A 12,847-nucleotide genomic window follows, 5' to 3' on the forward strand; every position below is an offset into this window, starting at 1 on the left:
GTGATGATATTAATTATAAAATTACCTTATTGATAGAGCCCGATAATTAAAATGCATTTTTTTTTCGTACATAACATATAAATATTTTATATAATTTCTGATAATGTTATATTATGATTGTATTAATTAATCAAATTATGATATGTTTTTTAAATTTTTAGTTGATGTTATATAAGTTTACGACTGTGGGCAGATAATATCGCATCAACCAATGTGTTAAGATTATGTTATGTTTTGTGTCTGTGATACGGTTCAGAGGAATATGTATAATAGTCAATATAAATATGGTAATTTTTTTTTACTTTTGAATAAACATATATATATAATAAATGGCTGTCGTATTTGTAAAGACTTTTAGTTATTTAGTTATTTGTACTTGTTGGTAAGTGGTCACGGTAGCCCATAGACACTGCCATTGTACACTTACACAGCCGTCATTATGGAATCTAAGATGTTATATTGTGCCTGTGAATATAGTGGCTCACTCACCCCACAAACTGGAACACGGAAATACAAATATTTTTGCTGGTGATAGAGTAAGTGATCAATGGGTATACACCTCCGCAAAGATCAACCGATTTATGAAAGGCAGAAGCAGAAATTGATATTTTAAGGAGACATTTAACTTGGTTTTTTGTACAAGCTCGTCTGCGTAGGAACCAGCCGCTCATCATAATCATATTCTACCACCAAACAGCGATACTTGAGCCAGTGTAATTACAGATACAAGGGACATAAGTTTTTAGATCTCAAGGTTGGTGGCGCTTTAATTTTGTAAGCGATGGTTACGATCCATCACCAACGATCAGGTGGCACATTTGCCAGTTTATCTACCCATTATAATCTAGCATGGGCTCCACTAAGCTTGAGGATAGATAGTTAAAATGTACGTGATAATATTATTCTGACTGCCTGCTCTAGTGATTATATATAGGCCGCAGATTCCGAGGTCCAGGCTTCAAATCACAGGTCGGGCCCATAAAAAATATTGGGTTTTTCTGTCGAAAATTTTCAGCAGCAATCCCTAGTCTGGAATTTGGAAATGTCTACATTTCCATGTCTCGAAAAGCACGTAAAGCCGTTGGTCGTGTCGTATTGGCGTGCCATCAGATTATGAGAGTGCGCCTATGTTTGCGCACACACTTGTGCACTATAATCTGTCCTGCACAGTTTGCTAATTTTTAAACATAGTAATTGAATTGCGAAGGTGGTTTTAAAAAATATGATAAACATAATTACTTCTACCTCGTGGATTGGTTCGGTATCTGAATATTGATAATACCGATTGGTCATTCTTTATATATAGAAACGATAAATTGTCGTTATTCCATGTATGTCTAAAGACAATGTTTGTAAAAAAATGTTTGACTCAAATATAATAATTTTGTTGATTTGGCGAATGGACAAATGGACTACCCGGTTACACAACAATTCCTACTGAGTATTGCTATTTGGCAGTAGAATAGTGTAGAATACAGTGGGTAGTACTGACCCAGATGGGCTTGCACTTTTGTGCAAGCCCATGTAAATGCGTTTGATATATACAATCATTGGTGCATTTATTAGTGATATTGTAACTTTTGAAGATTGAAATAATATTCATACAGTATATATCCTTATCAAGACGCTGGTTGCTCGAATATGATGACCGATAGGCGATAAATCGAATCAAAATATATTTTTTAAATTTACTTTTACAAGTACTTTTGAATAAAACGCTACTACTTGGAATGTAGATTCTACCGACAAGAACTGGCAAGAAACTCAACTCATTAATAAAGACAAGCCTTAACAAAATCTGTATAAAAAGGAAAATCACAAATGGTATCCATAGATGACGCTGATATTTTATTAATACATATTATGAATATTCATATATTTTCGTTGTTTATTAATTTAAACCATTTATTTTGCTACACACATACATTACATAGATTATACAGAAGAAAAATAATTAAATTTAAAGAATACAGTGTAGGTAGCAAGGGGTTCATCTCAGTATAAGCTGTGCTAATGCACAGCACTGATTTTCAGATGGCCCCTGACTATTGGGTAAAAATAAACAAATGCGCGCACACAACAATAAATAAATGAAATTATAAGAACAAAAAACTAAAACTAAAAAGCCCTTATCCTTGAGAAAAAAAAACATATTACACAAAAAGAAAAACATCACAAGGAACTTAGACATAAGATAGACAGACAGACAGACAGACTTAGACATAAGACAATAAAAATGAATATGATAAATACTAAGTCTATGAGGTAGTATGACTGACACTATATTTGGAGGTTGTTACTCTGACTTTTGTTTATTTAAAAATAATACCGTCAAATGTTTTTTCCAAGTTAATAGTATTATTAATAATGACTTGTAAACTTCGAATTCAATGAAGTATTTGTAATCAATCCAATTAATAAAAAACTTTATATCTCATGATATAAGTATGTACATACTTTTCGTAAATGTCTCATTTCATATAAATGATTATGTTGATAATGACGATAAATTCAATTCGGTACTTATTTTTACAACGACGGATAAATATGGCAGATATAAAGCATTAAGCGAATGATAAATAGATAATTATTAAAGATATATATTTATGGTTCATTGATATATTAGAAAAACACGTTTAAATATAGAAATTTAAATTCCAATATAATTTAATTAATTTCTAAGCCATAACACCGTGGACGTCGCGTTAAGGTTACACCATCCGCGCAACGAGGGGTGGAGAAGGCAACAACTCATAAAATTAAGCGATTTGGATGTGAGTTAGTCTAACTGTGAGGATCGTCGCGTTAACAGCTCCGCACACACGCGCGGTCCGCTCGGAGCACGCTCGGAACGCTTTCGGTTACCAATCGGTTCCTCGAACGCCATTGTTACCAACAATGCGTTGACACTACGTTCGGAAGTGGCATAATTGACTCGAATTGTTTCACTGATTGTTTTTAACGAACGTTTTTGTTTTTTTTTTAATCTGTGACCTTTTTATTGAGTTATTTTTTTTGTGTTGTGTGATTGATACGGATATCGGACCGGTCAGGTGAGCAATAAAACATAATTATAAGGTTTTTAATTAAGCCGCGATGGAATTATGTTAACGAGACGTAGATTATCGTAATGTAACTTTTATCTCTTTTTTTATTAATGTGAAGGTTCTTTTTGATGTTTATATTGGACTGTATTTATAAGTTTTAGGGATTTGGACTAAAATAATTGTTATCAGCTAATCGTTTTGATTGATTGTTGTTTAATGTTTTTTTATAATTATTATTTATCATAACACTTAAATCTTGATTAATATTGTCTCGACATTTCTTTTTCTATTTTTGAATGAATTACTTTTTAATATCCGTTGTTGTTTTTTGTTAGACTATCAAGTTTTTATATTTATTTAAATGTAAAGATAGTATTTTTTATCTAATAGAGATTTTTATAGAAAATAAATATTTAATTTAAGACAGGACAATGCTTTCCTTTGTTTTCATTCGTCCTATATCAATCATAATATTATCCATAGTTATAATTTATTCGAAACAATCTTAAATCAAATAATTACGGGGTTTTACACTTTCAAATATGCAAGATAACTATGTTTTATTTAATTTCATTTAGTCTATGTGTTATAATTGAAGACGGCGAAAAACGCAACTGATACTTACAATTATCGAACTTAATTACTAATTAAACAATTGCAAGCAATTTCATCGAATAATTAATAATAAATCAATTAAGTAAATGACATTAATTTACACAAAATAAAAAACGTTGAGTTAGACTAGCAATTAAATATTTATATAATATGAATTATCTTGCTTTACAAAATTGAATATCCGAACATTATTTCGGAACGTACCTAGTTAAAAGAAATATAGTTGTCATTTAATGATTTTAGTTTACGCAATTCTTAATTTGTATCCAAAAAAAGATTTAGTAGTTATCATGTTACGGACAATAAACAGACAATTATCCCATTAATAGGTAATATTTGTATTTTATTTATTAGGAGGCTCTAGATTTTTAAAGTTGATGAATAATTTTATGAGTTTTTATTCTCGTTACAATTCGTTATTTCAATATCCAGAATGGTGTGTGCAAAATTCAAAATGAGTGTCAGTTATTAAGCTGATAGTTTTGTTTATATGCGTATTTTAAAAGAAGATTAAATTAGTAAATAACATTAAATGTAACAATAGAGTCAAATTATGTATATATAATAAATATACATAAAGCTTTTAGTGTAATATCAATTACAATAATAGTTGGAAATATTATTCGTAAATTTAATTTTTATATAAGAAACTTAGCTAATCAAATTAACAATTACAAGATTATATATATCAAGAAGGAAATAAATCAATATTTTTAACATTAATATAATTTTGTAAAAATTTGTAATTTGCTAGCCCATAAACGATTTTTAACAAGATATCAAGCTATGAAAAGCCATTAAGAAATAAAAAGTCGCAGGTTCGATCCCGGCGTGACCTCTTATAATATTTAGAAGTTATATCCTCATTTTTAAAACTAGCTTCACTCTTATGTGGCAAAAGTTATTGAATATACTTAATAATAAAAAATAAAAAAAATTAATGATTTTCACTAATATTTTTTAAATTATAAAATTGTATTTATTGTAAAAATATAATCTAATTAAATATTTAATGAAGAATAAGTTCGTTAAAGACGGTCTACTTACTAAGTGTTATCCTTAAATAATAACATTTGATTGACGAGAAATCAATTAATAATTAATGTTTTTTTTTATTTGTTATTTTCTTACCGATAGCTGAATTGTATTAATATCAAATAAATAAAACGCATATTTTTCGCTATATATAAATAAGAATACATTTATAACAAATATATAAGTATTGTTATTTTTATGTGTTTATTTTAAAGTATTTTTTTACTTAGTAACAATTATTTTACAAAATAAATATAAAATTAATTTATGTTATAATATTTTTACAATTATGTAAAAAATATTGTTAAAAAATGGCGTAAAATAGAATTGCATTGAAATATGCAACAAGAGACACGCATTGAGAGATAACGCATTGATGATACAACTTGTTGTGAAAGCCTTCATGTTGATGCGCACGCATTACTCACAGGGTTACAATATTGTCATAAATGCGTAAAATACTATTAATATTGGTGGGATTTCGTTAAATTAGACAAAGCATGTTTTTTATATTGTGGGCCAATTGATAGAACACGTCGTTTCAAATTGAAAGTCGTTTTTAATTTTACATACATTTTGTACAGACGGTATCTGACAGAAACTAGTAATGTATGAATAATTTTTGTTTTGTCGACGGTACTTATTTTATTATTAGTAATAAAATCAAGACTCGAAGGGCGAATGACTGACAAAGTACATTTTCGTATTGCGTTCAGTATGTGCATATTATTTCTATTGCAATCATTTAATTATTTCTTGTTGCTGTGGTATAATATCGTCATTTATTATTATATATTAGTCATTTAACCGTGATGACTGTGTTTAGAAGACGAGAAACTTAACCGATGATTCTAATTTAAAACCCTGGCAAGCAGCACTGAGTTTTATGTGCTTAATTTGTGTTGATAAATCTCGTGTTCGACACTGAAGGAAAACATAGTAAGGATACCAGTCGTGGCATGGCATTTTGTAATGCCTATATAAAAAATAAAACTACTAAATCAAGAATACACACAAACCTTTACTTTCGGAGAAGATTTTAGTATATAATATTATTGTATAAGTATTTGCGTTTCGTAGTTTAATCCGCTTTAAAATTTACGTGACAAACGTGACTTTAATGTTCTTGTAAATAACTTCTTGCAAATAAATTCAAAAGAATATATAAAATAAAAGAACATTAAAAAAACGTGTATATTAGTCATGAGATAGAAACCAATAGCATTGCAAATATTGTTTGTATTTCCTGAGAACTTTCCGAGTTTTATTCTGGGCAACTGTAAGGCTTTAAATAGTTAGTACAAGCTTGTAAATGTAGCTTGCCGTGTTCAGAAAGGACTCGGAAGCATTCGAAAATGTCATATTGCAAGGATAAAAAGTGTTATATAACTGCTTTATATTTTCTAGGGTTGTGTTATATTACAAAATTAAAAAAAAAAAGAAATCTCGTTTGAAAAAACAATATTTGTAATCTACTTCGTAGCAGGGCTTTGTCCCAGCCTGTCTGGGTAGGTACCACCCATATTTAACCGACAGATATCTTAGTATTGTTGTGTTTCGGTTGGAGTGTTAGTGAGCTAATATAATTATAGGCACCAGGAACAAAACATGTTAGTTTTCAAGTTTGTTGGCGCATTGGCGATCTAAGGGATGATTAGTATTTCTTACTGCACCACTGTTTATGGGCGCTGGTAACCACTTACCATTGGCCCATTTGCACGTCCGCCTATTTGCTAACTAGTTAGGCGCGCTCTTAAGAGGCTTGTGAGACATATGCGAGCTCTTATTGCTCTCTTACTACGTACATATTAAGTTGCATAGAAAACAAGTAGTTACAGAACGCGTAATGCATAAATCTTTAAACATTTATATCTTTATTAAATTTTTTAATCATCATTTATTTAAGCATTCGTTTCTATGTGGCGTGTTCTCGATATTGACTCTAGTTAGACACCGAGATAAAACGCTAAAAGGGTACTTTTCCAATGCACTTTAAGTCAGGTATCCTGAGTGCATCTGAGACCTAGTCTAATTCTGGAGGGAACCTCTCAATAGCCAACAGACAACCGTGCTGTAAGACTTCTTGTATATATATAATTTATTCATTTTTTTTCGTTTAATACACAAACTGTACATGATAATTAGCTGGGTATATAAAGGCAATGCCCTGACTGAGTCATAGACTTCAAATTTGAAATGAACTCTATTTTTGGTCTCGTGACATCTTTCTGTGATGATTGATTGATGGAATTACAATATTTTATCAACACATTTGCTCATCTGCCGTTATAAACCAAATAAAAAAAATATCACACATAATATTTTTTGCAAAGGTTTTCGTTTGACTATCAAATATCTCAATATAGCACGAGATAAGTTAGTGTAGCCAGTCCCGGATTTATGCTCAGGCCTATACTATAAAAAAAAAAATAATATCCTCCAGACCGATTTCGGCCACGGCAGTCAATCTCAAGAGAGATCAGCTAACTACGCAGGAGATATTACAGTGCACAAGTGTGTGCGCAAACATAGGTGCACTCTCTATTCCCTAACTCTCATAATCCGTTGGGACGGCGGTCGACGGACGACCGGAAAGAGTTCAGATGCAGGACCACCGGCTTTACGTGCTTTCCGAGGCACGGGAGTGTACACACTTCCAACTTCGAGACTCCGGGCTGCTACTGAGAATATTCTAACAGAAAAAACTCAATAACTTTTTAGTGGCCCGAGCTGGGAATTGAACCCAGGACCTCCGGGTCTGCGGTCTTACATCAAGCCACTATAACAACGAGGCACTCGTATAAAAAATATATATAATTGGGAACAGTGTTTAGGGGCCGCGGATCTCCAAGTCCGGGCCTGTGTGTAACATTATTGCCGCTACACAACGTTTAGTAAGACCGTTGATGTTTAATCAAAAATATTAAGAATAATCCCGTCTTATTGCCTCCGTTTTTCGCCCGGAGAATCGGAATTACGTTTCAACAGGAAAATGCTAAAATCTTGCCTCCATTCCGCGAGGTCATCATTTGAACTGAAGCTATATTGAATGTTAACTGTAGGTGTATAATAATAATGGTATTTAGTTAAGTTGATGTACTACTACTGAATATAACCAAAATCGTCTCACTGAAACACAAGTTGTCGCTTTTTATATTTGAATTTTTTTTTTTTTTAATTTCTTTTTTGTTTGTACCTACACTTTAGAACACACTTTAGAATATATATTTTTTTAGTAAATTTAAAAATGTTTATAGTCATTTAACGATAACATTTTCTTATTATACATTCAATCGTATATAGTATATAATACATATGTAGCTGATTATATAGTTTCGTTTGAGAATGCGTAACTACCAAGTTCCTCGGTTCATTCTAATGAGGATCTATACACAAAATCGATCATAACTTTATATTCAAACCAATCCTCTTTATTAGTAACAGGCTGTGAATGTCCCACTGCTGTGTTAAGGCCTCCTCTCTTTTATTTTAGGAGAAGGTTTTTGGAGCTTATTCCACCACGCTGCTCCAATACGGGTTGGTGGAATACACACGTGACAGAATTTCAGTGAAATTAGACACATGCAAGTTTCCTCACGCTGTTTTCCTTCACGGTCACGAGATGAATTCAAATTAAACACATGAAAATTCAGTGGTGCTTGCCCGGGCTTGAACCCACGATCATCGGTTAAGATTCACGCGTTCTAACCACTAGGCCATCTCGGCTTTTATTTACTACATTCAAAAAATTAAAACATCGTGAGGAAACCTGCATGTGGCATAATTTCAATGAAATAAGACATGTGTATTCCACCAACCCGCATTGGAGCAGCGTGGTGGAATAAGCTCCAAACACTCTCCTCAAAAGGGAGAGGAGGCTTTAGCTCAGCAGTGGGACATTCACAGGCTGTTACTGTTACTGTGAATGAAAAATGAAAATATTTACAATAGAGTAGAGTTTGCGGTTAAGGCAATTAGTTGATATTATATTTGAACTGCGCATTATTTATAGTTGGGTAATATTAAAACGAAATTGAATTTTCTTGTAAAACATAAACATGACACAAATACAAACGTAATATTCCAAAGAATGTACAACAAATTTAAATATACGCTAAATTATGCCTTATATATAAACGATAGGTATTATTTCCCTATGATTGTATTATTCATATATATTTTACATTACAAGAAGTATCTTAATGACGTCAATAGAAATCAAATGTAAGCATAATAATTTAAAACTATATGGATTTAGTAATACTAACTAAGCGATACTGACCGTTGTGTTGGCAGATTATATTATGCTAGATCGATTATGATAGAATCATATTACCTTTAATTATAAAAATGCCGCCCCGAGACATTCCTAGGTTATTAAATGTTGGCCTTTGGACAGTGTAACTACAAACACAAAAGACATAACATCCCTGTTCTCAAGACGGGCGGTGCATTGGCGATAAGAGTGATTGTAAATATTTCTTGTAATGATAATATTTATGGGCGGTGGTGACCACTTAACATTAGGTGGCCCACTTGCCAGTCTACCTACGTTACACAATAAAAAAAGAATAAATGGTGACTCCAAAAATAATAATAAGTCTATATGTTATTATTTGAAACGGAACTCTTACTTCCCCTCGACGTCATGTTTAAGAGGTTTTACTTTAGAATAATACTGGTCACCCAGGGACTAACTAAACGTCCGATGTATTCAAAATTACACTGGCTTACATAACTTTGTAAAAGAATGCATAAAATTAAAAAAATACTAACTGTTTAAAATAAAATATGGTGAAGGCTAGTTGTAGAACTCAATTGAAGCTAGTCAACTGGACACGAGAAATGTTATTTTATGTAAGAGTGTGCATAAACACAGATGTACTCTATATTACCTCACTCTAATAATCCGACGGCAAACCGACACGATTATAGATAGCTTAGTCTAATGAATAACGGATTAATGTGCTTTCTGAGGCATGGAAGTGAAAGTCCAGGATCCCGGTTTCCGCAGCCTCGTAGTCTTAGCTAAACGAGATGGTCACATTATGAAGGTTAAGACAGACAGTAACAGCCTGTTAATGTCCCACTGCTGGGCTAAGGCCTCCTCTCCCTTTTGAGGAGACGGTTTGGAGCATATTCCACCACGCTGCTCCAATGTGGGTTGGTAGAATACACATGTGGCAGAATTTCAATGAAATTAGACACATACAGGTTTCCTCACGATGTTTTCCTTCACCGTTAAGCACGAGATGAATTATAAACACAAATTAAGCACATGAAAATTCAGTGGTGCTTGCCCGGGTTTGAACCCACGATCATCGGTTAAGATTCACGCGTTCCTACCCTTAAAATAATTCTGTCACTGACCTAAGAAAGAGATGAAGACCTTGCATTTCTTCTTCTTTTGAACTTAAAGCTAATGGAAGTCAAAATTGACTTACAACTGTGACACTGACCTATTCTCTCACAATTTGAACCGAAACACAGCACTGCTAACTATTGTTGCTCATTAGAGTATGTGGTAACTATGTCGTACGTACCAAGACGAGCTTGCAATAAAACCCGACCACCTCTTAAATTCATTGGCCTATTTCAATACAAGAAACAAACCTTAAAAACCAATTTTCATGTGATATTATAATAACTCTTTAATATTATGCAATTGATTATTAAAAAACATTCCATCTAACTACTTATATATCCATTGTTATTTTACTTACAAAGTACCGAGAACTTCACCGTCAAACGAAGCGCCATTTTTTTACGAATTATTTAATGTCTCGATTCTAGAGTGACATTACGTCAATGAAATGTCAAAGTATTTGGCTTTACTGCTATTATAATTGGCATAGGCTTATTGTAAATAACTCGATTTATTAACAGATTATAAAACCAATAAGTCATCGAACGCTCGATATATCGGTATTATAATTTTAATCGATAGACCTTACTAAGTTGCGGAAGTACGCGACGTGTGTGGCCCTTTGATATCAGCGATAAATTTAAAATACGGTCGTTACCGAAGCCACAGCAATTAACAGCCCTAACCCCTGGTAATAGGGTCGTTAATTCACATAAAAGAAATTCAAACGGCAAATTAGTTTTGATGTGATAATAATTTTAATATTAGTCGTCGGAAGCTACGACTGGCGAATCAGGAACGCGTCGGGCAATTTTCAAAGCGTCCAGTTTCGTTGTAACATTTCCTGTATTATTTTTTTCTTAATATATTTAAATTATTATTTGATTTTGTCATTTCTCTGATCATAAGTATATTTGAACCGGACATCTGGCTTATGAATCTGATACAAATAGAATAATTGCGTTATTAGTTTTATAATTCTAAAAGCCGTTTATTTTTTGATGTGATGAACACATTAAATATCCGACATTCGTTCTACTCTTTTGATTTATTTTTTTGTTTTGGCAAACAGTTTCAATTTGTTTATTTATAGTTGATTGATTATTTCGGTTTTCTTTTCATCTCGCTGGTTTCGGCGTCATAACTATTTTGTTACAATAATTAAATCGTTTAAAAATTAATTAATGTTGAAGCTATTAATGATTTTCATGTAATGACTATTGATAAAATAATCAAGGTGACATAGAGTTTATAAATAAAAAAAAATCTTATATTGACATTTTAATTTTTTTTTTTTACAATTAAAGTTTTTTAATCGGTAAATTATTAATTGAGGTAAATACATAATACATTTATTTATTTAACTAGTACGGACATTGTCCAATTACACCAATTAAGATAACAATAACACACCTATAAGCAATTACAATAATAATTAAACCTAATTAGTAATTTGACTAGACGTACGATATTCTTACAAAAACCGATTAATTAAGGCAAACATATAATAATTACATTCTAGAATACATACAATTATTGATTAATTAATTTCATTAAAAATATATCTAATATTTACATTTGTAACCGGCGGTAGTTTTATATTTAATTCATATCGTAAAATGACAATACAAAATTGATTTCGATTTGATTAATGTTATTGCTATAGATTAATTGTAATAAATTAAGCATTTCAAAATTCAGAGATGTATGCTCGGGTTTGAACTCGGACTAATCGGTTCACGTCTTCTAACCACAGGACCATCTCGGCTTCTGATTTTAATATATTTTATAATATTTTTTAAATAGATGAAGGGAAATTATGTAAATAATAATATGTAAATGTACTCGAACAATACACTCGCTGAACGTCGTATTTATTGTAGAATGTTCACAAGCGACATAGAAAATACTATAGGCATTTAATTTTCATCTGTCGGAATGTATCGGTTTCGGTTCGAGTATGCGAACTGTGATATGATGCCTCCCTCTGACAGCTTTGTTTCAATTTAACGATAGGGTTGCCACAAACGAAAAAGAATATTATTTTAATAATTGGAACATAAATACACTCTTTCAAGTTTTACAATCATTTGTCAATTATATCATGATTATACTGAACTAGAAACACGGGTTAGAATTCTGTTTCTATTTTTGTGAGCTTCATTTCAATATTTGCCGCTATTGTGAATTTTATTTACATAGCATAAAGGTTGATCGGCAGAGAATGACTAGATGGCGTTACGTCTGCCGTCCGTACCGTGCATTTGTAGATGATATAATTTATTAAATACACATATTGATGGATAACATATAAATATACACTAAAAGAAATGAAACTTATATCCTTATTATTATAAAATAAATTTTAGATATTAATGGTTTATTAAAGTGATCAAATATCACACTTAAGTAAATTCAAAGTATTGTAAAAAATAAACATTTTAACGATTCATTGACATTTAATTTTTTTAATGTTTGTAATAAAATTGGTAAAGATTTATTGTATTTGCAACATTTATAACGAAACAGAGCGGGATTTCATACAAAGATATTAATATATTTTATAGTAATGACATTTAAAATATTATATGTCAATTGATGTCAATGACAAAACACCTCGAGATTTGATATTGTCTGTCATATAAACATCAAAATACATTTTATTAAAGTAGGCTTTTACAAGGAGTTTTTAATGACCATTTTACAAGCTTTTAAATGTAAAGCTACAACTGGTTCGGAATGTATATCAAAAGCGAACAAAAAAGTTAAATTTTTTTTCCGGTTA

General features: G+C 31.4%; 1 protein-coding gene across 1 annotated transcript in view; it reads left to right on the top strand.

Moving 5' to 3' along the window:
- Nucleotides 1-2,794: 2,794 nt before the first annotated feature.
- LOC126776352 (homeobox protein mls-2) overlaps nt 2,795-12,847 on the top strand; it is an 88,113-nt gene continuing 78,060 nt past the window's right edge. Inside the window, exon 1 of the mRNA XM_050498814.1 lies at nt 2,795-3,053. The gene's annotated coding sequence lies outside the window, so the exon portion shown is untranslated. The remainder of the gene's footprint in view (nt 3,054-12,847) is intronic.

The sequence above is a fragment of the Nymphalis io genome, chromosome 20 (genome assembly GCF_905147045.1).
Source record: "Nymphalis io chromosome 20, ilAglIoxx1.1, whole genome shotgun sequence".
Lineage (NCBI taxonomy): Eukaryota > Metazoa > Arthropoda > Insecta > Lepidoptera > Nymphalidae > Nymphalis > Nymphalis io.